This window comes from Dasypus novemcinctus, chromosome 1, assembly GCF_030445035.2.
Source record: "Dasypus novemcinctus isolate mDasNov1 chromosome 1, mDasNov1.1.hap2, whole genome shotgun sequence".
Classification (NCBI taxonomy): domain Eukaryota; kingdom Metazoa; phylum Chordata; class Mammalia; order Cingulata; family Dasypodidae; genus Dasypus; species Dasypus novemcinctus.
The window spans coordinates 21,369,221-21,393,349 of NC_080673.1; the positions used below are offsets into that span (position 1 = coordinate 21,369,221).

General features: G+C 40.3%; 1 protein-coding gene across 6 annotated transcripts in view; it reads right to left on the minus strand.

Moving 5' to 3' along the window:
• Positions 1 to 24,129, minus strand: part of PALLD (palladin, cytoskeletal associated protein) — a 467,101-nt gene that overhangs the window by 287,779 nt on the left and 155,193 nt on the right. The window contains exon 1 of one of the 6 annotated variants that reach the window (XM_071214192.1): positions 266 to 500. The exons of the other annotated variants lie outside the window; for them this stretch is intronic. The gene's annotated coding sequence lies outside the window, so the exon portion shown is untranslated. Of the gene's footprint in view, positions 1 to 265; positions 501 to 24,129 lie in introns of those variants that run through there. 6 annotated transcript variants of the gene reach the window in all.

Here is a 24,129-nt window from a genome sequence, read left to right on the forward strand (position 1 = left end):
CAGCCTCCCGCCTTTGCCCCCTCCCCCACCCCAACCCACCAGAAAACTGCCGCGAGCACAGCCCACCACCACCCCGCCCTCCCAGAAGGGGGTCAGAGGAAGAGGTTAGGAGAACCCGAGCTGCAGGCGGAATCCCGAGTCGCAGGCACGTAAATATCGGGCACAGCACGTTCCACGTGAGTACCTCGCGTGCCCCCCGCCGGGAAAACCCTGCCCGGCAGTGCCTTGCAGCAGCTCTTTGCACAGACCCAGCGCGGACACTCACCGGCAAAGCCCCTCTGCGCCCACGGAAGCTCCTCTCGGGGTTCTCTCGGACGCTAGCTATTGCCAGCTTGCAAGTCCAGGCTCCGACCTCAGTCTGCTCTGCAGAATAGGCAGGGAAAACGGCCCGGCAGCCGAGGCAGCCGCGGAAGGCCGGCCCCGCGCAGGCTGCGCTGCAGACGTCCCGGGTCGCCGCGCCTCCGCAGCCTCCTGGCGGCGAGGCAGCCCCCGCCAAGCTCCGCGCAGCGGCGCGCGCTCCGCGTCTCGCCCCGGGGCCGTGTGCGCGCGGTGTGTGCGAGAGCCGGGCTGTGGGGAGGGGGAGAGGGTGTGTCCTGGGGAGGAATGCTGCCACTGTCCAGAAATAGCTCTGAGCCGAGCGGGACGGCGCTCCGTGCCTTTATCGCACCTAGGCAGGCTGCTGCTTGGGCAGGGACTGCAGTCACCCGCCAAGAAGGTCGCAAGCGAGTCCCACCGACGGTTTCTAAAGCCTCTCTGCCTTCAGCCGGGTTTGAAGCATTTCTGCTCCTTGAGGAAGCCTCGTCTCTTCCAAGACACCTTGGGGACACCCAGGAGGGGGACTCGTGGTGAATTTGAATTCCTTCTAAAAGAAATCAGTTTCCAACTTGATCTTCCTTTTCAGACACTTGCACTCCTGGGGTATCTTCCAATTATATTCCCCACCTGCACTCCTTCTCATGAATCGTGAATTTAGCTGCTCCTCTGATGCTTCGCTATAAATTAATTATCACATTACATAGGAAGCCCCTGGGAAAAGGAATGTCAAGAAGAAATCTGGTCTTTGTTCTTTTTTACCTCGAACAAGTCTGCCATTAATCAAGCCTTTCCACCACCATTTAGGGAGCAGACCCAAAGTCACCCCTCGTTGGGAGAGGAACACGTGCATGTCTGGTTGTCCTACAGTCTTTCTTGGCAGCATTATGTCACGGTGATTCAGTTACCACATGGACAGACACTTAGAAACAGAACCAGCCGCTTAAGAAAGACCTACCTACTTGCCAACTGTACCAGATTGTCAGACAGTTAAAGATTGTCTCATAACCACTTCCAATGTTTCCCATCTTCGATTTACAGAACTGCTTATCATTGGCCACTCTGAGAAACAGAAACCCAGGAGCATTTGTAAATTTAAAGAAGAAGCTCATAAGGGACCCCTAAAGCTATTAATTTTAATGCAGTGTATAAAATGTCAAAGGCATAACAAATCCTTGAAGTCAACTAGACACTATATCAGAAAGTGTCTTCCAGGAATAGAATCACCTGAAAAGATTCAAACTAGAGATAATGACAGTTTTTTTGAAACTACATAAAATGTTGAGGTTAATATATTTCTTCAGTTTATTTTTATTTTCCTGAGAAAGTGATGAGTCATGAAATGTTGAATTGTTTCCGTTTTATTAAATCTCTCCTTTTCTTTGTGAATCAATGTAAAGTTAATAAGAAGGAGGTTGCTTTTTCAAATTGAAAATATTCTGAGTTTGGCAAGTTCAGTCTCTTCTTGTATGTCATCAGGTTCTTTTTTTTTTCCCCCTCCACTTTAGTTTTGGAATTTTATTAAAATCACTGAATAGCAGTATTAAATGTTTTTGTTCATCTGAAAGGCCTCACTATAAAGCAGGGTAGCCCTGCTGTGCAGGACTCACTAAGACACATTTCAGGTCCTATGACATTCTTCATCTCCAGGAAAGATTGTTAGAACCATCTTTTGTGGGTAAGTTAGGAAACACTCTTTATGAGCACATGATGAGCACAGAAATTCTGAGCAGCAATTTCAACTGTCTTTGCTAAAATTTGGAATCATCTAGAATTCAGAAATTTAGTCATAACATCTGACATACACAAATGTCTTAGTCAAAGATGACACCCTTTTTCAGGAGTCCTGTTTGCATCTGAGAGAGAGAGAGTGAAGGAAGAGGTGAAGTTTCTGTTGTCCCTTTCATATACAGACACAGGAGGCTACTTTTTGGATTGCAGCTGCTACTTGCAGTGGCAAATGTTATTGGAAACCATGTGTTTTGTTTCTATGATCTCCCCTTTTGCTTTGAAAGAGAAAGATTCCAATCCCGGATGTTCTGTAGTTCCTTGGGTCAGTAGAGGGAGTGATGATAGCATTTCACAAGGTGAAGAAGTCTACAAGTGGGGTGGGGGTGGGGAGCATGTTGAAAATGCAGATTCCCTGAGCCCTATTCAGAACTACTGAATCAGAATCTTTCTCTGCTGGAAGCCATGGCATACTGCTTTTTTATCAATGTTTTTTTCGAATAAGTAATGCATGCATATAATTTAAAACTATATTCAATACAGTCTTCCCACCATGGTCCCTCATCAGCCCAGACCATCCATCTCCCTCCAGGTAGCCACTGATAGTTGTTTTCTCTGCAGCCTTCCACTATTCTTGATGCTCATGCCTGCAAATGTGTATTCTTAGTCTTTATTTCTTAAAAATGCTATATATAGAATAATTAATGTCCTTTAACTTGCTCCTTCAGTTAATATAATCGAGGGGCCTTTCATACCGTATGTACAATTAGTCATTCCTTTGTAAAGAAGCATTATTGAGCACCTACCATGTGTCAAGAACTTCTGTATATACCAGGGTACAGGACAAAACTGACAAAAATCCCTGGCCTTGTGACATTTATATCTTGGGGAAGGGGTATACACAGGGTAAGCAATAAGCATAAAAAATAAACTGCATATTGTGTTAGAACACAATGAGTAATTGATAAAACAGAGCAATTGAGGGAGTGGGACTGTTGAGTAGGGCATTGCCATTTTAAAATGGAGTGGTTGGAAGAAGCCTTCCTGAGAAAGTGAGATGTGAGCAAAGGCTTAATGGAAGTGAGGGAGTGAGCCTTGGGATGATTTGGGGGAACAGGTGGTCCAGGCAGAGGGAGTGACTAGTGAAGAAGCCCAAAGTTGGGGTATGACTAGCATATTGGAGCAACAGCAAATTGGCCCGTGTGGCAGAAGCAGAGAGGCATTGGGTACCAGGTCATGGAGGACTGTGTAGGCAAATGTAAGAATTTTGGCTTTTCTTCTTAGAGCCAATCATTGGAGGGTCTGAAGGAGAAGTGACACAATACGACTTACATGCATGGAAACCTCGCTCAGACTGAACATTGCATAGCACTGTCTTACATGAAGGTACCATCATTTATTTAATCGGGTCATCACAGACAGACATTTGAGTTACTTCCAATCTTTTGCTATTAAACAATGTTATGTACTTCCACACATGACATTTTACACCTGTACAAGTATATCTATGGGATTAATTCCCACAAGTGGGATGACTGATTATGGATTTCTAAATTTGACAGATAGAGCCAAATTACCCTTCCATGGGTTGAACCAATTTATACTCCCACTAACAATGTACAGGAATGCTTATTTCCTCACAGTCTTTGCTTGTAGCATGTGTAATCAAACTTCTGGGTGCTTGCCAATCTGATAGGTGTAAAAACAAAGTTTAAGACAGTTTTGACTTGAAATTTAATGATTTTTGAGTGAGGTTGAACTTTTTTTTCATGTTTAAGAGCCAACTCTGGGAAATGGATGTGGTTCAACTGATAAGAGTATCCCATCCACCTACCATATAGGGGGTCCAGGGTTTGGTACACAGGACCTCCTAGCCTGTGTGGTGAGCTGGCCCACGCACAAGCTGTGTGCCCCGCAAGGAGAGCCACCCCACGTGAAAAATGCAGGCCACCCAGGAGTGGCACCACACACACGGAAAGCTGACACAGCAAGATGATGCAACAAAAAAGAGACAAAGATTCCTGGTGCCGCCTGACAAGAATGCAGGCGGACACAGAAGAACACACAGTGAATGGACACAGAGAGCGGACACCCAGGGTGTGAGTGGTGGGGTGCAGGGGGAGGGAGGAAAGAGAAATAAATAAAAATGAATCTTTGGAAAAAGAAAGCCAACTCTACTTCCTTCTTTGTGGCTTGTCTCTACATATGTTGCCTATACTTTATTGGGTTCTTGGTCCTTTTCTTTATAAACTTCTTGGAACTTCATATATATTAAGGAGCTTTATGGTATTGTGGGACATATAAAGTTTTAAATTTTTATCTAATTGGATTTATCTATTATTTTAATGAATAAAAGTTAGAAGGGCCTTTCCTATTCCAGGTACTCCTATGATTTAATTCTTTGACATTTAAAATTTGATCTGGATATTGAAATATGTTTAAATACATGGTGTGGATCCTGCTCTTTTTTTTTTCTGATGATCCATTTGCCCCAATATCACTTTTATATAGTAATCTTTTGCCACTATTTTGACATTCATTTTTATCTTGTATTAAATTTCTGAATATAGTTGGATCAATTTCTGAACTTTCTATTCTGTTCTGTTGCTATTTCATCTGTATGAATGCCAGTACTGTACTATTTTAATTATTGTGGCTTTTGATTTTAATATCTAGTGGGGCTAGGTCTTTCTCGTTGCTCTTCTCTCTCAGAGTTTTCCAATTTTTCTTATTTTTCTATCTGAATTTCAGAGTAAACTTCAAAGTAAGCAAACAACAATAACAACAGAAACCCTTAGTGCTACTTTTATTAGAATTAAGTTTATGAAATTCAGATGGGGAGAACTGACATCTTTATGGTGTTGAGTCTTCCTAGCCAAGAAAAAGGTAGGATTTTTCCATTTGTTCAAATCAAGGTGGGCTGCTTTCCAATTTTTATGCTTTTTATTTCTTTCTCTTTATAAATTTCACTATTAGTTCAGTACAATGTCAAAGAATAGGAGTGATAGTAGTCATTACTATCTTACCCTTTTTTTTTTATTTTAAAGATTTATTTATTTAATTCCCCCCCTCCCCTGGTTGTCTGTTCTCTGTGTCTATTTGCTGCGTCTTGTTTCTTTGTCCGCTTCTGTTGTCGTCAGCGGCACGGGAAGTGTGGGCGGCACCATTCCTGGGCAGGCTGCACTTTCTTTCGCGCTGGGCGGCTCTCCTGACGGTCGCACTCCTTGTGCGTGGGGCTCCCCTACACGGGGGACACCCCTGCGAGGCAGGGCACTCCTTGCGCACATCAGCACTGCGCATGGGCCAGCTCCACATGGGTCAAGGAGGCCCAGGGTTTGAACGGCGGACCTCCCATGTGGTAGACGGACGCCCTGACCACTGGGCCAAGTCCGTTTCCCTTACCCTTGATTTTAATGGCAATTCATCTAGTATTTCCCCATAGGCATACTCTCAGTTTGGGGGCTGAGATTGATAAATTTTATCATAGTATGGAAATAATCTATTCTTACTTTATTTCTTTTATTACTTATTTCTTTTTTTCTCTTTTGGTCAAGTTCATGTATTGATTTTTGTCTAAATGCTTTTTTTTTTAGAATCTTAGAAATGAGCATCTAAATTTTCCTATTGTATCTATTCATTTGATAGAATATAATAAATTAGTCTGAAGCCCCCTTGCTTTCCTGTAATTACTCCACTTAGTTATGATACACTCTTTTTAAAATATGCTGATAAATGTTGTTGGCTTATATTTTACTTAGAATTATTTTGCATTGATAAACATAATTGAGATTTTTATTTTTTTGTTATGATCACAGATGATTGTCTGTAATAGTTCTATCTTTTGGAATTTATTGACTTTTCCTTTGATGACTAACAGTCAATTCTCTGGATGTTCCCTGACCACTTAGAAAAAAATAGCATTGCTTATATTTTCAAGGTACAGAGCTGATTAATATATATCTTATTATTATTTATGGTATGTGCTATTTGAACTTCAGATATTTTAACTTGATTCATCGTGGGCTAAGAAAGTTGTGTTCCCGTATCTTTCTCCTTGAAACTTCTATAATCTCTACTTTATAAGGTGGCTGCTGTGTTATTTGATGAAGGAATATTCATAATTGTTTGGTTTCATTTTGAATTTTCCTGTTTAGCATTAAAAAATGCTTTCTTTTAGCTAATTTATATTTAACTAATATATGAAAACAATGTGTTAGCCTGTATTCTATCTTATCTGATAATAAGGTGATGGCCTTACGTCCTTTATGGTTTCCTTTACCTGGTGTGTCTTTTCTCACTCTTTCACGCTCACATTTTTGAATGTCACTTTGATTCACTTGTGTCTCTCCTGTGCAGGTTTCATTCTGTGATGCAGTCCACTGCCTCCATCCTTCCTCACGGGGTTCCTGCACCTGCTTTTGCAAAACAGTGGATAAAGCCTTTTCCCCTGCTCTTTGGCGTGAGTCCCTCCTCTTCAGGAAGACTGCTTTTCCCTGGCACTTTGTGAGACCTGTTGCTGGAAGGCCCTCTGACCACTCTGCTTCTGTTCACTCTGGCCCCTCTCTCTGCCCAGCCCTGCTTCAGCAGCTTCCATTTATTTTGGACACTGTGGATTCTGTCTGTTTCTTGGATGCCCGAAGTCACACAGTTAGTAAGTAGGTGACTTACTATAAATGGAGTTTTTGGATTTTGGTCTTGTTTGTGTCCAAGGAAGGAAGTTTCAAAGATACATCATTTTCTGCTAACTTTCTAGTCAGTCGTGATGGTAAATATGGAAAAATCTCATTGCACTGGACATGGAATGGGCCCAATAAATATGGAAGGCAGTGTATTGGGGAAGTGAATAGCTCTTAGTGACTGGGTAGGGACTCTAGAACATGGGGATGGATTGTATTGGAAGTAGGAGACTGTTGGTTGGAAAAATAGTAACTATTTAAATAGAGTGGACCTTCATGAATTTAAAGGCTGAGATTTGAATTATACAGAAACATTATGCCAATCAAATCCAGAAGACATTTTAACCAATCAGTCCATCCAAAATCAGTTTCTCTGTTTGATCACTAAACTATAAATCTTGATATTTGTATTCATATCAACTGCAGAAATTCAGTGGGTTTACAGACTGGAGAAGATACTCATTGCTCTACAACAGCAAGTTATTTCCTCCAGGGAATGCATCCTTCCGAAATTGTTACCTAAACTTACTATTGGAGTAAGGGACTGTACCTCTCATATATCCTATAGAGCAATTAAATTAGTTTGGGTATTAAGTTTCCATGTATTAGTTAAATGGAAATGGAATTTTTAGCAGCCTAAAGACATTTGTAAAATTGGGGCTTTGTCCACTATGTCTCTCTAAGTTGTCCTCTATCTACATCTCATCCTATTTGATTTTATGGTATGGAATAAAGTGATAGCTATAACACTGCAGTTACAGTGCAGTGGGGAAGAGGTGTGGCTTTGAAGTCTGATGTCACCTACTTACTAACTGTGTGACTTTGGGCATCATAAGGTTGTTACAATACTAGTGAGTGCTTAGTGAATTTTACCTATGTTTTTCTTTTTTTCTGGCCCTAGGACCCAACACCTAGTTGGCTCACATGGATACTTTACTATTATCTCATGAATAAAATGTTTGTGTCTATAATTTAGGCTTATATTTAGGATATTTTTTTCAGGAGTCCCTATTCTTTTTATTATAGAGTAAATTTAAGCAGCTATTTCCAGATTCAGCTTTTTACAATGATCATTTTGGTGGTAATACAAATGATACCTTATAATTTGGCAAGGGAGCTATCCCTATTAAACAGATGCAGGAGACTGAGGTAAGGTCTCTCAAAAATTCTTTTCCTCATAGTTTCTTACACAAGTAAATGGACAACTCAGCTTTCAGGTACACTACAGAAAAGCCCTGATGTGGGGAGAGTCATTTTCTAGGGTCCAACCGCTGGGCTTCAAATCAATAATAAGTAAAGTGATAGAGGCTTTATTTCTCTCCTGAAAATGCAAACGTTGTTAAAACACTGAAATGTTTACCTGGGGAGGCTGTGAAATCTGCTTCTCTTGGGCAACTCCACAAATAAGAGATCCTCATCTCTTTGGGAATGTTTAGTGTGGTCTCGCCTGGGGCACAGGTGACTGGATAACCTCAGTGTCCCCTTCTTCCGGAGTGCTCAGAAGGAACATCTCAGGGAGTCAGCTGATTCATTTTCAAACTTAGGCACTGGATGTGTGATCTGTTAGGAGATTGTTATCAGTGATATTCAGATTTAAAGCCATAAAGTGGTTATGTAACATGAGGCTACCTAATGGAGGAATTCAAGTAAGAACTTCTTTGAAACATAAGAATGTAATTTCTCTTTTGAGGTTAAGGACAGGGAGATTACAATCAACTTCAAATTGGTCCACGTTAAAAGAAATATGGGCATCTTCAGATTTCTTTTTCTGCGATGAAAGAAAAAAGTAACAGGGGAATACTCGGAAATCTTTCACATTGACATACTGTAGGACCAAGTTTTCTTCTAAGCAGAAATTCCCAGGTTGTCCTGAGACTCAACATCTGAATCATGCTGATGAGTGAGACATTGTTTGAGCAAGACTGGAATTTTGGACATTCTTAGAGGTTTCATAAAAATCCCCAAATGATGGACAAATGCTTATGTTGTGGTCATGAAAAGAAAAGCCCCCTCACTATTCAGGACTGAGTTTGTTCATTTATATTTATAGTAGGTATACCAAAGGAATGTAGAATTGGCATGGGGAGGATGGGGAAGCAGGAGAAAAATAGGGACTATGAGACCACTGTGTGTGTGTGTGTGTGTGTGTGTGTGTGTGTTGACTTAGAGTCTAGAAGGGGTAGGGAAGGGAAGGGAAGGGAGTGTTTGTTAATTTTGTTTGCTTGCTTGTTTGTTTTGAAAGCAGAATCCTCAAGTCTCTAGTGTGGGAGAATGACTGAAAGAATTTTTTACTTTCCTTGTTAGCAACACCATCTGTTTACAATGAAAGCTTGGCTTCCACATTTTGGCCCAAATAAAAACCCTAGGGTGCCCATATAAGTCAAACAGATGAAGCCTGTGTTCACAAACCTAAAGAATCACCCTCTTTTTCCTCCACAGAACTTTCATGGTAGATTTACTTAGCATCTTATCCCTCCATAAATTTAGTAGTCTAAGCTTCTGAGAAGCAAAGGTGGGTCAGATGTCATTGGGTTTCACAGCCCGGGCAGCTCGTCTGCTAATTAACTAAATGATGGACTTCTTGGGTCACAACTGCCGAGAGAGGTTGGCAAGTAGCAGAGGAGCTGTAGAGGCAAAATTCCCATCACCACTTGTCACGGGATTCTTTAACATTTGGGAGAGAAACTTAAACATCAAAATGAGGAAATATATAAATATGGCCTTTGGATAATTGCTAAAATTGGACCCAAATTCCACATAAAAAGGCACTTTTCCATGAACAACAAAGGGTAACGTAAGCACACAGGAGAAATGTTTTTAGTACCAAAATATCGAGTCTTGGGGAAGGGTGGCAGGATGGGTGGATGGGTAAGGAGCTGAAAATAGGAGCCAGGCTCCCTGTCTTTGTCATTCTGATTTGTACTGTGCAGTCATTCATTCTGGTGTTTGACAGCTACAAACCTCTAAACTCAGAATTTTCACTTTCTCCCCAGAAATAAACTTCAGACAATAGTGAGTAAACCGTATGTCTTGGACGATTTTAGTAGTGCGCAGTTTCATATAACAACATGTTTATTCATTGTTTACTGAATCCACCCTCTACTCAGTAGAAGGCCTAGACCTAAACTTTCAAAGACTCATCAATGCCTGGTGAAGAGAAAAGAAAAATACCCATATTCATGTGAAACAGTTAAAGAATAATTAAGCATGGATGGGCCTTGTCTGCAATTGCGGTTCTCAAATGCTGTGCATCAGAACCAAATGGGTCTTGACAAAATGCATCTTCCCAGCCTCCACCACTTGGATTCAGAGGGCCAGCGCGCAGCCCAGGGTTTTGTGTTTTTAACAGGTATCCCCATGACCCACTTTGAGAATCACTAGTCTAGACTATCAATTTACTTTACTAAAAAGGGATGTGAAAGAAAAAACATTTGTTGCATTTTTGCTACTACTAGGTATGCATACATGTACCATATCATTAAATTCTGACAGCATTTCCATAAGGTAGAGATCCATAGATTAGAGTCAGGAATTCCTGTCTAGGGTTTGCACCTGAAATCCAGGCTCTTGCCTTGACAAGCTTGCTGCCTTTTCCCGGGATGGGAGAAACTCAGAGCAAGTGAGGCAGATGGCAAACTAGATGTGGTGTGTGCTTGCCACCAGGGTATCTCCTCTAAGCCAGCCTTCACATAGCACCCAAGCTATCTACAAAATGCAAATATAACCATGGCACAACATTTTACTCCCTTTATTATCATGTGACCTACTTTTTAAATAGAGCTGTATAATTTAGACAACTTTTTTGTGGGTCTCCTTGGTTTCCTGTCTTTTGGAAAAAATATATGTATGTGTGTGTGTATATATATATATATATATATATTTTTTTTTAATTGCCATTAATGTACACAAGAAATTGTCCGTGATCAAACTTGGTAAGTACACTGTTATCATACTTTGAAAGGATTAGGGTGGCTTGTGGGATTGATTTGGTTAATTTTGTTCTGTTCCAGGGCAGCAGGCTGTCCCTGGTACCAACTAGTCTTCTTGAACATTTAAGCTATAATTCAGGAATTTGCACAAAATCATCACTACTATTGGGAAAGCTTGAAGGGCATGCTCTACTGATCATTGGCTAAGGAACCTATATTTTTCATTATGGAGCATCAGGTTTTTATAGCCTACCCTAAGATGTTAAGGCACTGTAGAGCTGAGGTGGCTCTCCTGAAAGCTCTTTCACCACAATGTTAGAAACAGTACATTTGCAGACTTCTCCAACTCTGTTGTTGCCAACTCAAACCATGCAACACTTCTTTCTGACCCAGACAACTAAATAGCCTCTAACTGGTTATTCCCACAATAGCCAGTGTCATTATGTATTAATAACATGCAGATTGAATTAGGTTGCTTTCCTTTTTAAAATAATTATATACCTTACCATGGAAATTAGTTTAAAAACAAAAATCCTTTGAATGCCCCACAGGGCATGCATGATCTAGCTGCTGCCTTCTATTTCATCCCATCCCATCCCACTTTCCTTCTATGGTCTAGCCCAATGGTTTACCTTCAGCTTCTGGTCCATATCAACTCCTTTTGTACTTAGGATCTTTACACATGCTGTTTCCTCTAATTAGAAAACTCTTTTCTCCTTCCATCTGATCAGTTTCTACTTATCCATCAAGTCTTAGCTCTTGAGTCATTTCCTGCACAAGTCTTCTTCCTTCCTTAGACTCTCTTTTCAAAGCCCTGATCAAAGATAATTTGAGTCTTTGTTTGTACATAGTGTTTCTTCTGCAGAAGAGTGCACTCCTTGAGCATGTTCAGATCAGTTCAGTACTCAGCATAGACCTGGCATTCGAGAATGGCCTGGTCGTGACTGTGCATCCAACTCTTTACAAACCACACACAGCATATTAAGCACTGAGATGTGATGGATGTTTCATTGAGCATGATAAATATTATCATTACCTTCCAGAAATCTGAAAGTAAATCCAAGAGAGAACATCCAAATGAAAAAAAAAAAAGTGTATAAGGATTTCTGAGGACCTAACAGGTGACACAACAGCAGGTGTTAAGCTTGTAAATAAACAAATACATATCTCACAGCAGCCAGTATTTACCATGGAGGAAAGACCTCATTCTTGCAGTTGGATAGAGGTGATAGGTGGCAATCTGTGGTCTCTGAAATTATCTAACAGCTTCAAAGAGTGATAAAGTGTCTACAGCTTCTACACCATTCACATCCACCAAATTTGAAAGAGACTTCTGTATCTTCTCTTATATTTTTAAATGCCATCAGCATAAGGTTAATGTGGAAATTAAACAACACATTGAAACAACCAAAGAAGAAATCACAAAGTATATTAGAAAATACTTTGAGATTAATGAAAACAAAAACACAATATACCAAAATGTATGGCATGTAAGAGTGCCTACAACTGTAAGCAGAGGAATTGCATCCATTATCCATGTGGAATCTAAGCTCCCTCTTGATTTAGAGGTCGAGAGGACATCACCATTCCAGGGTCCACAGAATGGAGGAATAAAATATGGACTAGAGTGGATTTACTGATATTCTACTATAAAACCATTGTGATGAGTAATAGAAGAAATTTTAGCATCGAGGTGGGGAAAGTGGCCACAGTAGTTGCTGAGGATAGGGAGAGGGAAGAAGAGATGTGAGGGGGGGGGGGGCATTTTTGGGATTTTGAGTTGTCCTAAATGATATTGCAGGGTCAGATGCTGAACTTTATATATCCTGCCATAACCCACTGAATGTCCTGGGGAAGAGTGTGAACTACAGGGTAAACTATTATCTATGTAGTGCAGCAGTGCCCCAAAATGTGTTCACCGAGTGTGATGAGTGTGCTACAATGATGGGGGAGGTTGTTGGTGTGGGATGGGGTGGGGTGGGGAGGGGTATACGGGAACCTCTTATATTTTTTTAATGTAATTTTTTTTGTGATGTATATATCTTCAAAAAATACAATTTACAAAAATGATGAGGTGGGAGAGGAGTGGGTTATATGGGAACCTCTCATGCTTTTTGTTTTTTTATGTTTTTCAATGTAACATTCCTTGTGATCTATTAACTTTAATAAAGTTTTAAAAAATGTGTGGCATGTAATGAACACCATGGTCAGAGAGAAATTGTAGCTGTATATGCCTACATTAAAAAAGGAGGGAAATGGACTTGGCCCAGTGGTTAGGGCGTCCGTCTACCACATGGGAGGTCCGCTGTTCAAACCCTGGGCCTCCTTAACCCGTGTGGAGCTGGCCCACACGCAGTGCTGATGCGCGCAAGGAGTGCCCTGCCATGCAGGGGTGTCCCCCGCGTAGGGGAGCCCCACGTGCAAGGAGTGCACCACGTAAGGAGAGCCGCCCAGCACGAAAGAAAGTGCAGCCTGCCCAGGAATGGTGCCGCCCACACTTCCCGTGCCGCTGACGACAACAGAAGCGGACAAAGAAACAAGATGCAGCAAACAGACACAGAGAACAGACAACCGGGGGAGGGGGGGAAATTAAATAAATAAATAAATCTTTAAAAAAAAAAAAGGAATAAAGACCTCAAATCAATAATTTAACTTTATACTCTAAGGAATTGAAAAAGAAGAGCAAACTATACCTAAAGTTAACAGAAGGAAGGAAATAGTATAGATTAGGGTGAAGATAAACAAAAAATATCACAGAAAAACACAATAGAGAAAATAATCAGAATCAATAGTTGTTTCATTGAAAAGCTCAACAAAATTGACAAACCTTGAGCTAGTCTAAGAAAAATAGAGCAAAAACACACAAAAACTAAGGTCAGAATGAAATAATACAGAAATAAAAAGGATTATAATAAAATACAATGAACAATTGCATGCCATGAATTAGACAACCTAGAAGAAATGGACAAATTCCTAAAAATGCACTTATTCCCAAAAGTGACTCAAGAAGAAAGAGAAACTCTAAACAGACCTGTAATAAAGAAGAGACGAAATCAGTAAATAAAACTCTGCCAACAAAGAAAATTCCAGGGCCAGATGACTTCCCCGATGAATCTACTAAACATTTAAAGAAGGATTAACACCAATCTTTCACAAACTTTTCCAACAATCAAAGAGGGGGGAAGCATGTGGTGTCCACAGTAAAATAAACAATAGACCAGCATTCCTTAAGAATACAGATGCAAAAACACTAAAAAAAAAAATTAGCAAACTGAATCCAACAGTATATTAAAAAGTTAATACATCATAACTAGGTGGGATTTATGCCAGGAATGCAAGGGTAGTTCAACATATGAAAATCTATAATTCAATATACCACATTAATAGAATGAAGGGGAAAAAACCACATGATCATTTTGATTGATGCAGAAAAAGCATTTGACAAAATCTAGCATGATTTCATGATGTAAAACCCTCAGAAAATTAGGAATAGAATTTCTTCAACATGATAAAGCCCATTTATGAAAAACCACGGTTAACATTATATGCAATGGTGAGAGACAGAAAGTTTCCCCACTAAGATCTGGAACAAGACAAGTTGTGCGTTTTCACTACTGCTATTCAATTTTGTACTGGACATTACAGCCAGAGCAATTAGACAAGAAAAAGATATAAGAGGTATCCAAATTAGAAAGGAAGAATTAAACAATCTCTTTTCAGATGACATGGTCCTATATGTAAAAATCCCCCAAGGAACACACACAAAAAAGGTTCCTAGAGCTAATAAATTTGGCAAAGTTGCAGGCTATGAGCTAAACACACAAATATCAGTTGTATTTCTCTACAGCAGCAATCAACAATATAAAAAGAAAATTAGGAAAAATTAATTCCATTTAAAATAGCATCAAAATGAATAAAATGCCTAGGAATAAATTTAACTAAGAAAATCAAAGATTCGTACATTGAAAACTACAGAACACTGCTGAAAGTAATCAAAGAAAGTCGAAATATATCCTGTGTTCGTGGATTGAAAACATAGTATTGTTAAGAAGGCAATATTATCCAAAGTGACTTACAGATTCAGTGCAATCCCTATAACCAAATAGTCAAAATAATATTGAAAAAAAGAAAAGCAAATTTGGAAGATTCACACTGACTTCAAGCATACTACCAAGCTAGAGTAATCAATATAAGTGTGATACTAGCATAAGGGTAGATATATAGACCAATGGAATAGAGTTGAAAGCCCAGAAATAAAAATCTATGGCCAGTTGATTTTGGGAAAGAATGTGAAGACCTTTCAATGGGGGAAATGTAGTCTTTTCAGTGAAAGTGCCTAGATAATTGACTATCCATATTCAAAAGAATGAAGTTGGACCCCTACCTCACACCATATAAAAATGAACTCAAAATAGATCAAGGACGTAAAAATGGAAGCAAAATCTATAAAATTCTTCAAAGAAAACACAGGAGTACATCTTTATAACTTTGGATTTGACAGTGAAGTCTTAGATATGATACCGAAAGCACTTGAATACAAAAAGACAATAGATAAATTGGACTTCTTCAAAATTCAAAACATTCGTACATTAAAAGACATTATCAAGAAATGGAAAGACAACTTACAGAATAGAGGAAATGTTTGCAAATCATATATCTGATTAAGAAATAGTTCCTGTAATATATAAATAACTCTTACAACTCAAAAACAAAAAGATATACAACCCAATTTTAAAATGGGGAAAGGATTTGCATAGACATTTCTCCAAGGAAATAATACAAATGATCAACAAGCACATGAAAGGATGATCAAAATCATTAGTCATTAGGGAAATGCATATAAAAATCACAATGAGATTTTACTTTGCACTCACTAGGACGGTGAGTGTGAAAAAGAAAAGAAAACAGTTGTCAACAAGGATGTGGAGAAACTGGAACTCTTGTACGGTGCTCGTGGAAAAGTAAAGTAGTTCAGCTGTTGTGAAAACTAGTTTTGTGTTCCTCAAGAAGTTAAACATCAAAGTACATTTGACCCAGCAATTCCACACCTAGATATATTCCCCAAAGATTTGAAAACAGATTTCAAATAAATGCTAGTACATGAATGTTCATAACAGCACTATTATCAATAGGCAAAGCATGGAAACAACCCAAATACCATCAATGGGTGAATGGATAAACAATTTGTGGTATACATATAATAAAATACTATTCAACCATAAAAAAGGAATGGAGGGGAAGCAGATGTGGCTCAACCATTTGGGCACCCACCTACCACATGGGAGGTACTGAGTTTGGGTCCTGGTGTCTCCTAAAAGAAAATGAGCAGGTGCCACCTCCCACCACAGATAAGCTAGACCCCATCCCCACACAACAAGCAGAGGCCACAAGACAGCAGAGGCCACAGCCCAAAGAGAGCAGATGTGGTTCAGTCTGTTGGGCACTTGCCTCTCTTGTGGGAGGTCCCAGGTGCGGTTCCTGGTGCCTCCTGGAGAAGGCGACCAAACAATGAGCAGATAGAAGAGCGGAACCTTCTGGGGGAAGGGGGGTGGTAAATAAAGAAAAAATAAAGTAAATAAAAAATAAATCTTTTTTTAAAAAAAGGAATGAAGTACTGATCTATGCTACAATATGGAAGAATCTGAAATCTGAAAAGCAGTATGCTAAGTAAAAGAAGTCTTGCACAAAATGGCACATATTGAATGTGATATATCCAGAATAGGTAAATCCATAGATATAGAAATTATAATAGATTGGTGGTTGCCAGGATCTGAGGGGAAGGGAAACAGAGCAGTAACTACTTAATGAGTTTGAGATTTTGGAGTGATGAAAATATTTTAGACTAGATAGAGGTGGTGATTGCAAAACATTGTGAATGTACTAAATGGCATGAAATTGTTCGCCTTAAAATGGTCAGTGTATGTTATGTGAATTTCACCTTAATAAGCAGAAAACCAAAAAAAAAAAAAAAATCAATGCACAAAAGCGAATGACTTAAGACTTAAACCAGACAGACATTTATTTATCTAGCATATAAAAGATATGGAGAATTAGGATGTTTGAGCCTGTTGAGGCAGCCTTGTGTTATTCGGGATCCAGGGTTCCTTCTATTTTGCTATTCTGTTGCTTCATTTCTAAGATGGATGCTTGAATGCCTGTCATCACATCCCTATCCCAGCCAACAAGAAGGAGGAAGCAAGGAAGGGCAAAACTGCTTTTTTGAAGTGCCTAAATCTCTTGCCCATTTTTCTATGGGTTTTTCCATTTTTATATCTATTCTGGGTATGAACTATTTGTCATTTATATGTCAATTATATGTGAGAATACATAGGTGGCTTGCCTTTTTTCCTCTATTAATGGTGTATTTTGATTTAAAAAAAGGAGATTTCCTGGATGCTGCCTACGGCATTTCTACTTACCTCCACATGGCCCAGAATTAGTCAAATTGCCACGTCAGTGTGCCTGGTTAGGACTCAGGGGCTCTAATTCTGAGGAATGAGGGGAGAACTGGCTTACTGGCCTAGGAGTAAGCAATCAGCCAGCAGGCCACAGTGTCCTTCCCAGAATCTCTTATGGTCTTTCATCATAGTCATTCTCAAAACTTTAGTGTTTAAAGAATCACTTTGGAAGCTTGTTAAAAATTCAGATTCTTGGAAGCCCACTGCTAAAGATTCTGGTTTGAGATGGGGCCCAGTAACTGTTACATTTTTGCAAGCACCTGAATTATTCGCTCCTTCAGGTGCTTTTGTTGCAGATGGTTAGAGACCCACCTGACTTTGGAGAAATATCATATGGAGTTGCACTCACACAACCACCGGTAAAGAGTAGAGGGCGTGATTGGATTCTGGAGAACCTAGATAAGAAAATCACTCTTTTCTTATTTTCGTACATTATATAACCTGCTTCCTTAGTAGCTAAAGTGTAGCTTCTGACCAAAAGACATGCAAATTAATTCTCCTTTGAAAGTAAAAAGGATAAAACAACAAAACATTTTTTAAATTCTGCAATCCACCTTATTCTCAGTTAAAATTTCTACCTATTTTGAATTTAGGATTCATGCTAATTTTTTTTTCCTTAAGGAGCAAAATGAGCAAAGTTTTAACCATCTGAAAAAAAAAGTATGCAGCCATTAGAACTCTTCTCCACACGAATTAAAACAAGAAAGAGCTAGAAAGAAGGGGGAAGGTAGTGCACAAAATGATGGCAGGATAAATGTGATTACAGATTAAAGTTGACTGCTTGAAACAACCCATTTTGAACCCAAAGTCAAAAAGAGTACGTAAGAATAGACGTCTAACAAAAAAATACTGTAGCAGTCATCAAAACCCAAGAAGGGCCTTTAAAAAGTAAATAAAGGAAAAAGTGGTAACACTATCGTTCCTTCCTTAACAATCACATCATAAATAACCTTCCCCAGCTAGCAACAAACTCTTTTCATCCATAAATTGAAGGCAAAGACCTCATAAATTGAGGGGGGTATGTGTCCCTTGTTTGACCACAAGACGGTGGTTATTTAAACCTGAAGGCTCCTGCTGATGTGTTTTTCACAGTGAGTCACTGGTGAGACTCAGAACAAGCTGACATTCACCGCTTTGATGACGGGCATGTCAAGGACACTACGAGAGAGTGATTACAGCGCCCGCTTTGGCTGCAGGAGCCATCTCTGGATTGGCTGTGCCAATGCCTGCCCTTGCCGTAGGCTCAATCCACCCCAGGCAGAGCTGGCAAGGTGTGGGTACACATGCTTTGGATTATCGAAAGAGAATGAATATTTTAAAAAACCAAACCTCATCCGGGAAGGAATGTAAATCCAGTCTCTTTGTACCCTGTTGAAATGTAATGTCAGTACTTAAGAATTCCTTTTGCCACTAAATGGACTCGGGCCAGATACTGACACTCAGACCCTGAGTTCTATTATTTTTCTTGTGAAACTGCAGAGGGAATGTCTTCATGATTACCAAAAGTATGTGTGGACAGATGGTAATGAAGATAAATTGTCTTTTTGTTGCCTGTCACCCGAGCCCCTTGTGGTATAGACCTCACTGCAGCACTTTAAAATCATGTATTTATTTAGATGATGTTTGGTTGGAAAGTGCGTGAAACTGAAACATAAGATTTTTTGTGTCGTTTTTTAGATTAGTCAAGAAAAATAATGTTTTGTATATATATATTTTTAAGCTTAGCATCTTCCTCAGGAATTAGGGCAAAAGTTCTCAAAATAGGTATTGCAAGAAATATGAGCCAAACCCGTGCACTCTCCTAGCCAACTCCTTTAATCATGTATTACTAATCATTAATCAACTTCTTAATGCCTACATTTGAGTGTGTCTTGGCTCTGGACATCGCTCCTATTTGAGGAATTTTACTGCCATTGTGTTTTAAGTAGCCACAACCTATTGGCAATGTTGCTTGCTATTCATGCATTCCGTTTTGGACCGTTCAGATAATGTACCGAAATGGCATTGTTCACACTAATGGGGTTTACCCTGCACAGATGCGGAGGAACATATGGCTTTGGAAAGAAGAGAGGCCTTTGTTATTAAGATTAATTTCATTTCATTGTACTTTTGGCTTCTTTTTCCACATAAGGTTCTCCCCTGTGATCTTTAAAAAAAATAATTACCTGTGAAAAATATACCCAAGTTGGTAGACTGACTAGGGACCTGAAAGTATAGACGAGTAAGGCAAGCTCACTATACAAAAGCAAAGGCAAAACGAGACCATTTAAAAACCACTTGTATACGCATGAGGGCTACTTCCCAATTATTTTCCACCAGAGTTCCATGTGTTTGTTAATGCTTTATGGTTTTCCAAACAGAAGAGAGCTATTTCAAACATGTATGATACACACATATGCAATTATCAGATAAGAAGAAATCTTTGGGAAAAACATCTCCTGGGCCAGCCAGGGTAGCCACACTCTCCCGCTGTGAGTCTGAGGAGTTGTTGTTTGGAGCGTCAGCGCTCTCCCGGGCACAGTACTGTCACTGTGGTGGGCTCCCCCCGTTAATTTATTACTATTACTAATTTTAAACTATGAGTAACAGAGCCCACAGCATCTTTAAAAATAGTAGTTAAGCCCAGGACTCTTTTAGAAAAACAGATCAAGACCAACGTGTTCTTACATGATAGAGAAAAAGACAACAAGAGGCAGCCAAGGGGAAAGAGACTTTTCCTTTTCTTTGTGAGACTAGAGATTCTCTGCAAGAGGAGAGGCGCCATCCACACAGACAGGGTTACACGGGAGAGACATTACTTATGACATTTCTTAAGCAGAGAAAGATCAGCCGAAACCAGATTCTCCAGCCTCTGAATGAATTCCCAGCTACAGACCAGAAAAACACTATTAGGTCGTCAGGGTGGCTGGACTGAGCACTACGACCCAAGTTTCTTTTCGCAGTGTTGGCATGACTTCGGGGATGCATTTATTATTTATGTGGCACCACTGCCATGCTTTTAAATGCTCTTTGGAGATATGCCCGAGAATTGGCTTAATCTAATTCTCTTGCTTTTATCCATAGTGAGGTCTGGTCTTCCTGTCAGCATGACTTGGGGTACACTCTCTATATCCTAGAAGACTTGGGGTAATCCCAGCAGCTCATTATTTCTAATTACTTCATATCCAAATGGGCAGTGCTGAACTCACTCCACTAATCAGCTAAAGGAGGTAAGACTCTTCTCTCTACCACTTTCCTCCCAAATATAAATACGTATGTTATACAACCAGGCCCTTGCAGCCAAAGCCTAAAACCTGCACCTATTTCTGGCATTGCTATCTGGGATACAGGATGTAGCACAATTAACTGTGGAGAGCACTGACGCATACCCAAAAGATGAGCAAAAGATGATGTGGATAGGTGAAGACTAGAGCAGGATGCCGGCTGTAGGGCTGGAGGACTCCTGAGAAGAACTCTGGTAGATGCTTTGTGATGCAGGCTACACACGATGCCTCAATCAAGACATTTATCTCAGAGATATTTCAGTGTCTCTATTTGTCTTGGACAAGGAATTAGGGGAACAACTTATCTGGGTTTCCTTGGGACTTTCCTAGTTTTAGCCCTAAAATTTCTCTGTCCCAGAAAACCCCTCATTCCTGGGCAAACCTGGATAGTTAGTTGTTCACCTTACAGGGAACGCAGATGTAGGCATCTGAGAGATGTAAGTGTAGACATTGCACCTCAAAGAGTGATATTAGAAATTCAGTGGTTTCTGCTTTGCCACCTCCTGGTATATATTCATTATTCTCCACATGTTACTGAAGGAAGCTGGCAAGAAAAAGGCATCTGAGAAGCAGAACCTTCCAGCAAAATGGATTTCTTTATAATATATACCTAGTAGCTCTTAAATGCTTGAGGGGATAGTCTATATAGATCTTTGGTTTTAGAGACATAGATACTAAAGAGTAACCTTTAATTTTCCTTCCGCCCTTCTTCTAAGGAAACTTCTGTGCTGCACTGTTTGGTTCCAGGACCCAAGGAGAAGACTTTGAGGAAATTCAGTACAAGCTCTGCATGCCCCTCTACTCTGTCCCTAAGGAGCTGCTAGGAAAACAGGAAAACATGTTGTTCTTTAAGATACTCTTGGTGACAGATCTCTTTTTCCATTGGATGGGTCACCATGTGGAGATGGATGTTGAAACAGGGGCAAGGCAACCAATCCAATGTCCACAGAGAAAATGTGGCATTGGTGTGGGAAGGATGGCCATGGTGGCTGCTGTGTGCGGGGAATGGGAGGAAGAGATGAGATGGGGAGGCGTTTTCGGGACTTGGAGTTGTCCTGGGTGGTGCTTCACGGACAACTACGGGACATTGTAGATCCCCCCAGGGCCCACTGGATGGAACATGGGAGAGTGTGGGCTATGATGTGGACCATTGACTATGGGGTGCAGCGATGCCCAGAGATGTACTTACCAGGTGCAATGGATGTGTCAAGATGACGGGAGAGAGTGTTGCTGTGGGGGGAGTGGGGGGTGGGGGTGGTGAGGTTGAATGGGACCTCATATTTTTTTAATGTAATATTATTTTAAAAAATGAATTAAATTTAAAAAAAAAGGAAAAAGGTGCAAGGCAATCTGGTTTAATTCAGTTTACATTTGGGGGCAACCATGGTGGATTTTGGATGCAAAGAACAATGCTCAGCTGCACCTTGGGTAAAATCATTACCCTAGAAGGGAGCCAAGGAACATTTTGACCGTTGTTCAGCTGGCGGGCATATGGAGCAAGGAAATTGGGGTCAGCTTCGCACAAACTGTAATGGTCCTTGGAGTAGCAGCCCCGTAACAGGGAAAATATGGAGACTCTTTTTAGGATCAGAGTTACCACTGGGAGAAATCATGGACTGGGACTGGGTATATCACAGAACCGTTACATGTATGAGTTTCCTTATTAGAAGGAATTGTAGAGATGACCTTGGAAATTACAGGCTGAGCATTGTTTAAACCCATATTTAAAGGACACCTTACTTAACAAAATCAGAGCCCTTTCAGGAAGTGAAAGGACGTCTGTATTAAACATGTTTGGACTGGGTATCTGATTTCTTTATTGGAGACTTTATCCTATGAGCTATTTTGGTAGGGCAAAAAATTAAATAGCCTGTGAAACTGCTGGGGAAAGCTACATTTTACCTGAAATTAGAAAAATTCATGAGGTGTATTAGTCCAGGTTCCAGGGAATCCTGCACTAAAATGGTATTAGAAAGCCAAAACCCCAAAACAGATAAATACTAGAAAATCATGACGCCTATAGAATTTATTAGGACTTCAAGAACAGAACTTCAAGGAGTTTTGATTAGATAATCTGACAGCCCTGTAAGGGGTATATTGTGTGTGTGTGCACATGTGTGTGTGTGTGTGTGTGCAGGTGGTGAAGTCTTGCTGGGATTCATGTATTGTGGGATTGTTTTGTTTTTTGTTTGTTTTATTGTATTGTTTTATGTTAACAGGAAGGAGAAAGAAAGGTTCTACTTTTGTGTTTAGGCTTCAGGAACTCTGGCAGCTGGTTCTCTGGCAAGGTGTGATGAAACAGATTATAGAATCAGAAACAACCAGTTCAAGTCAGTGGGGAGTGACTTATAGCCAAGTTTCTGAACAAGCTTAGACTTCACCACAGAAAGATGGGATGACCTGAATTTTCATCATCATTGGAGCTCATTAGAGGGAAGAAAGAGAAAGCAGCAACTCTGGAAATCCTCATGAAACAAGATCAAATGGCAAAGTTTGGCAAAGACTTCTTGGAGTGAACTTGAGAACCAGAAAATGACTCAGTTTTGTTTTTTTTTTTCAAATATCAGCTCCTGACCAGCAAGGGACTGGCCATTGATGACCAAGAGTCTACCCAGTGTCCCCTAGCACATGGTCACAGATGACCTCCAAATTTGCTTCCAGGATTGGTCACAAACTGGTCAGTCGTTACTCCTAGGAACTATATTCCATATACTAGCAAGTGAGAGACAGATTTGACAATAAGTCTGTGCTGCTAGTAATTTGGGGAGGTAGAACTTGACAAGGAGAGTTATACCATACACATGAAAAAGAGAACTCCACTAATACATGCTCTTCCTTTCCTTGTAGAAGGAGATCCTGACAGAATAGTGAATTAACCCAGACTTCTGCTGCCACTCCAGAATCCAAGTGTGGCGATTCATTAATGTGAGAGGGAAGTTGTGGACCTAATGTTAACAGAAAAACTGGGAGAAACACCTGAGGAGCTAGAAGGTAGTTGGATCCTGAAGTGGGTGTGAAAATGTTCACCCAGAGTGGAAGAAAGGTTGGGTCTCATAAGGAGGACCTAGGTTGGGGGAAACATCCTAGTTCTTCCCCTTCGATCTTGTGCATCGCCAAGATTGCCACTCATGAGCAGAATACCTATGATGCCAAAACCCAAGTAGGGTGGTAAGCTGACAACAAAATGTTCAGGCTCTGTAGCCAACTCTAGGTATAACATCCTCCACTCCACCCCACCCCCACCCCCATACACAAGCTTCACAAGTAGAGGGAGATTCCCCAAGGGGCAGGGTCGCCTGTTGAGGGACTGGGGGAATGCTAAGCAGGAAGTGGTTCAGCCCAAAGAGCAACACCTGAGATTCTCAAGCCTAAGGTAGTTCACCAGGAAGGGGAAAGACTGAGGTCAGGGCTTCTACCTCTCTTTGCAGAGATATACTTTCTTAACCAAGGAAATGAATGCCCTTGGGGGATGTGAGCTCTCAGGGAAAAGCATCAACACTGCCCAGGAGACTATAAAGAAAGATCCTGCCTGGAACAACTATCCCAGATGAAGTCTATTTGATAGACCAGAAAGAGTAAGAAGTTTAAAATAAGCAAATCAGATATTCTCAGAGGTTGAAGGAAGATGTTGGAAACATGAAACAGCCATAAGCAGGTATAAAGGACCAACTGGAGATACTAAGCTGGAAAATAAGCTTGTTGAGATAAATACCATAAATGGATTAAACAACAGATTGGACATAACCAGAAATGAAGGAAGCTG